Source organism: Pinus tabuliformis, chromosome 7 (genome assembly GCF_031772625.1).
Source record: "Pinus tabuliformis cultivar Carrire ecotype Pingquan chromosome 7, CPIR1, whole genome shotgun sequence".
Taxonomy (NCBI): Eukaryota; Viridiplantae; Streptophyta; class Pinopsida; order Pinales; family Pinaceae; genus Pinus; species Pinus tabuliformis.
The window spans coordinates 743385709-743391847 of record NC_142293.1 but is presented as its reverse complement, the minus strand read 5'-3'; the positions used below and the strand labels follow the sequence as shown (position 1 = coordinate 743391847).

The following is a 6139-nucleotide window of genomic DNA, read 5'->3' as shown; positions in this document are numbered from 1 at the left end:
AAGCTACTGTATGTTGATTATGATCTTGTGTAACGAAGTGACTGGCATTTTGAGACTGTTGTTGAGGGAAAAAACAAAGAAGACTTCAATGATTTCTTCATCATCATAATCTGAATCTAGATCTGAAATAGCCAACTTGACTTTATCACAATCTGAAATTGGAATTTGATTTTCCTGCATACTATCTTCTGCTATGAGCAGATCTGAAATAAGACATTGTCTTCCATCATTTTCCATTGTACTAAGATCTTGAACCTACTGCAAATTTTCCTGAGCATCTTGATAAGTATCCTCTAAGCTCTCTTTATGCGGCTGAAATGGATTTTCATACAGGGCTTCCATGATCTCATCGTCCATGAAGTCATCATCTTCATAAACTTTCTCAAGATTTTCAATAAAACTATGAACATGTTTACATTAGTTCTGAACTAATATTAAGGATGGACAAGATTCTTTATACCTTTCAAAGAACATGGTATGAAAATCCTCTAAACAGTAAATACAAGCGGGCGGCAAATTTTCATACCAAGATCAGGCTTCACCTTCCAGAGTGGCCATGAATATCATCATCAAGCAGTCTTGAGGAAAATCAACCTTCAACTTGCGAGTATGCATGTGAAATCTAACCAGATGTAAAGCAGCATCATTCCTATCATCATCTTTAAACATAGGCAAATTCCTTTGCCAATCTACCTTAGGAATTTTATTTGGGAAACCTGGAATGTGATCTTGGCTCATGGGAGCATACCTTCAAGCAAACAAATCCATTTTGATAACAATGAATTCACCAAGAAATTCTTCAAGCTACTGGTTCTTGAAGAGTGGAGTTGCCATAAAAATTCTGAACCTTGGGATTTTTCGACACTGGAGTCGCCAAGTGAAATATTTCAACCTTCGCATGCATCTAACTACTATTCACCAAGGATAATTTTAGGGGTGAATGTTCGCCCTTTGGCGAAATTAAGGGGATTTAAATTTTTAGTGGGCGAATATTTTGTATCATAGTACATTTTTACAAATCACCTCAAATAGCCCACCTTATTTTAAGGGAGAGGGTAAAAAAGGTAAATTTAGCCCTTGAAATTAGAACTTACAACCTTCCATTCACCCATTTTCAAGAATAGGTTTTATTTAAGTGAATCCATTCGCCATTTTCAAGAATAGGTTTTATTTAAGTGAATCCTATGGGCCAAATACCATATTTATAAAAGAGGTATGGTAAATTAATAAAAATATAAATAAATGAGAGGTATGGTAAATAAATAAAACATTTTTTATATTTACTCTATAAGTCACCTTATATACATGTAAGGGTGTAAACAAATAAAAATATAAGTAAAGTGGAGGTATGGTAAATAAATAAAACGTCTTTTTATACTTACTCAAAAGGTATGGTAAATAAATAAAAATATAAATAAACTAGACGTATCGTAAATAAATAAAACCTCTTTTTATATTTAGTCCATAACCCTCGTTCTATTTATGAAGGCTCAAGAAAGAGGTTTTATTTAAGTGAATCCTATGGGCCAAATACCATATTTGTAAAAGAGGTATGGTAAATTAATAAAAATATAAATAAACGAGAGGTATGGTAAACAAATAAAACTTTTTTTTATATTTACTCCATAAGTCACCTTATAATTACAAACACTCAAAAAATGGGTTATATTTAGGTGAAACTTATGGCCAAAATACCATGGGACAAATAGGATTGTTATTAATACCATGCAAAAAACCATTATTAACCCTAATATTAGAATTAATAAAAATAAAAATGGCACATGGTATTGACCCATGGTATTCACCAAAATGGCACATGGTATTGACCCATGGTATTCACGTGGAATGTAGCCTATTTAAATGGGGGAATTAAACCAGCATGTAGCCTATGCTAAGATTCACTAGGACTTTACAAAGTTTTATTATTTAGTGAAAGACTCGCCAAGATCTTACAAGATTTTATAATTGAGTAAAATATTCTCCATGCCTGGTGAGAGATTCGCCAAAAAATTATATATACATATTATATTATTGATAAAATCGCCTTCCATTTTTCCTATATACCATGGAGATTCGCCCATTTATTATATTTATAAATTTAGGGGGGGGTTCTTAAAATTTTCCCTGCTATTCACCATCAATAATCAGATCTGAACTTGATACATTTTGCTGGGGAACATAAAACTACGTTCCCCAGTATGGTCGTCACTATGTTATCACCTAGATTGACCTCAGGCTGAAGGGAGGCAATGCCAGGGTAACCACAAACCAAGCTTAGCCAAGTAGCTAGCCTTACTAGGCCAGGAGAGGGCTCACTCCGTAAGGATCTCAATCAAGATGACTGGATCAGGTAAAGGGTTTTAAGCTAGATATAGTAGTACGAAATTTTTGACTCGATTTTGTAAGGGTTTTTCCAGATCAGATGGAGCTAGGTAGTTTAGGTCTGGGAAATTAGGTCAGAAATGCAGGGTGTTTTATGGGGCAAGGTAGGCATAGGCTTTAACATTTTAGGCTTGATCATGTGAGGTGTTTAATACTGGTGAGGAGCTAAGAAGGGCATGTGAAAATCATGGATCCTTCTTAAACAGTAGAAAACATGAAATGTTGACTGATTTTCTAAGGCAGAGCACTGATACAATGGATTCTACCTATCATACTTGAAAACATTCAACTAGAAGTAATGGAATGAATGATGGCATACATAAAACATTTAAACAAATGATCATGAAAGAAGAAACTGTACTAAAACTTCATACTACAGGGATCCCATAAAAATAGTTGCAAATCTTATTAAGTTCCTTGCCAAACTGCTTACAATGATGTACAATCAAGCACTGAGCATCCAAGTGAGTCCAACCCCAACAAATGTCTAACAAAATACATAATATAGGCTTCAAAACAACAAATCCAAGCCTCAGGGGTCAAATCCATGAGAGGAGGAATTAGTTGCACAAAAAGTTGAGCAGACAGCTGAAGACTACGATGCTGAAATTGAAACATCCCTAGTATGAAGCAAACTGATTCATTCATCTCATTTAAGCTTTTCATCTAATGTATCTACCCTAGGTAACATAAATACACTTTAATTACATCATGATTTTACATTACACTATTGAAAAACCAAAATTCCTAAGGTGAAAAGTGAAAAACCAAAATCCCTGAGGCAAAAAGTGAAAAACCAAAGAAACAGTGAAAAATTTGGCTGCCTGTCAAGTGTGGAGCGCCTTAAGGAAACGTGCAGTGCCTCTCCTGGACAAATGTGCAGCACCTTATGGAAACACGTAGCGTAGACTTCAAATCAACTTTTGAGTGCCTTCCCGATGTCCAAATTGGGTGAGGGATAGCTTGTTGGAAAGCTTGTCGAGTCGCCTTTTGAGAACATCTTGAATTTTTCAATCTAGAGTTCATTTTCCCTATCAAAAGCGCAATTTCCCAAGACTGGTCAAAATGTGTAGAGTGAGGCTGCCAAAATGCAAAGTGATGTTGCAGTCAACTTTTGAAGGTCTTCCTCAACTCCAAATTGAGCTCATGATATCTCATTGGAACATTGTCAGTGTCTAGTTATCATTTCACTCATCAAAAAAGTCATTTGGTCACTTCAGCTAAGATTAATCTTGATTTTCTCAAAGTCACTCCAGAAGTGCAGCAACTCTCCTAAGGCAAATAATGTTTTGGACATTTCTCCCAAACCATGAGACCCGTGGAAAAAATGGAGTTTTTCTTCTTGTGTCTATGATGGAAAAAAACCTCTCTCACTTTTGTCAAATTTATCTTTTCTTGCTCAGAAACATCATTTGAATAAAACCTATCCCGATGTGTGGAACAGGGGATTTTTAGAAATGAAGGGAAATGAAGGGGATGAGGGGCTTCTAATTTCTTGAAAAAAAATTTGGAAGTAGGGAGGAATGTTAGGAAGCAGGGGAAAGTGGAATTTCAAATATTTAGTGAGGGGAAGGGGTCAAAAAGGGCAAAACATAGGCCTAACCTAGAAAAGTGTCAAATTGTATCAATAGGCTAGGGTTTGTGGGAAAATGATGAATTTGAGGGATATAAGTGATGGGAAGTGTTTAAGAAGGTATATTTAGGATAGGGGAAGGTGTATAAGCATCACGATACAAGTTTTGTTGATGATTTGACCATCCAAGAAAAATTACCTTCAAAACCATAGGAGAGGGAAATGAGCCTTACCTAAGCACAATTGAAGCACAAACAAGGTGTAAAATGACCCATTGGAACTTGAAATAATGATGACAACTTTTTGAATGATGGCACACTCAGCCGAATGGTGACATGGACCAGTACTTGGAAAACTTTGGAAGGAGTGAAAACAATCCTAGACCTAATACCTAGTGACCAAATTTTACTTGAAGACTCACTGAAATGACAAAAATTTGATTTCAACACCCCAAGAACACTTTATAAGAGCATATTCGATCACTGGTGGAAAACTGCAAAGATTGACACTAACACAAAGATTAATACAAAAATTTCCAATTACAATTCACATGTCTCATCTATCTAACTAGTGTTCCTCAGCACTTATCCCCATTCTAAAGTATCCTGGACAACATTCTTCTCACCACCACAATTTTCGAGCTTTCCATTCAACTTATTTAAGACATAATCGCCTCTAACCATATTTGGTTAACTTTGTATAATTGACTCTTCTCGATCTCCCAAAGGAAAATCTCGATACAGGACAGTATCCAGTAGTTAATTATGCAACTAACCTTTCTACACACATTGATCTCATAAAAAAACATGTAATTGATGCCCCCTAAACCCAAAGCACAACAAAATCCATCAGTATATAACAAATTCATACAATCAAACTAGCGATACATTATCTCGGCACCGCAGAACATTGAGAACCACTAGTTTAATTATATTCTTCTATTCATTAATTGGTTCTGCACTTTTTACAAATAAATAAACTACTTAACAAAGAAGACAACAAAACCAATCACACTCCATAACTACTCTCCTCTATTCCACCCTACACAATGCGAACAAATCTCTTCAAAATTGGTTCGTTGGTGAAAATTAATTGAAACAAATAGTCTGGATCTTCAGTGGCTTCCACTTAATTTCCCTATTGATGGGTTTCACAACAGACTGGATTTCATCAAAATTTATGATCCTTGCCAGATCTGAATTGACCATCTTCGCATGAGGTAGAACATATCCCTTCTTCTACAGAGACTCCTTCTCAAAGCCCCCAAAAGTACTATCAAGCTTCTCAAAAGCAGACTTTGTCCATATAATAAAATGACCCAAATGCCCACCGGGAGCAAGCTTCAGCAAATTCAATCTATCAACGCACGCGATCTCCACAAATGGAATATTCCTGAAAGCCTTAACAAGTTTAGCCCCTTCAGTGGCATAAACAATCAAAGGACCCTTGCGTGAAACATAACGTCTGTTCCTCATCTTACCCTTACCGGCACGAATACTTTGACTTTTCTTGGCCTTTTCCACGTCAGCAAAAGCACCCACCTTCTTCAAAACCTTCAGAGCAGTCGAGGTTTTCTCGACCCCTTCGATGCCATCACTGAGAATGAGTAGCAACTCTGGGATGGATTCGATCCTGTGACCTCGGTCCATGACGAGGGCAGGGATCGTAGAGGCTTCCAGAGTAGAGACCACTAAGTGTCTCTTCTGGTTTAAGTTGATTTTACAGTCCCATTTTCACCATATTTTTGTGGGAGAAAACATATGACCACCATAACACATTCTCACACACAAATCTCATTACAGCATCACATTAAAGAAATAATAATAAATATATCTGCATCCACACAAAACACTTAGACACACCTCCACAGATGTTAGGTCCCTATACTACTAGTGTAGCCCCTTATTGTTATTAGTGCAACCCCCTTATTATATTTTTGTGCCCATGTAGTCCCCATATTGTTATTATTGTGCCACATAGAAGCCCACTATTGTTATTGTTGTGCGCTTACATTATTATTGTTATGTTGGCTCTCATTATATTGTGACCCCTTAGATTCCTATATATAAAAAGGAGGTCTTGTCATTTGTATCATCCAAGAATTGTTCATTTGTGTAATGTAAAGGAGGTTTCCCCCTCGAATAGGCTTATTTTGAATTCATTGATCTATCTCTTCTATTATTT

General features: G+C 36.2%; 1 pseudogene; it reads right to left on the bottom strand.

Moving 5' to 3' along the window:
• Nucleotides 1-3767: 3767 nt before the first annotated feature.
• On the bottom strand, nt 3768-5733 carry LOC149249674 (large ribosomal subunit protein uL4 pseudogene; annotated as a pseudogene).
• Between the last annotated feature and the right edge of the window lie 406 nt (nt 5734-6139).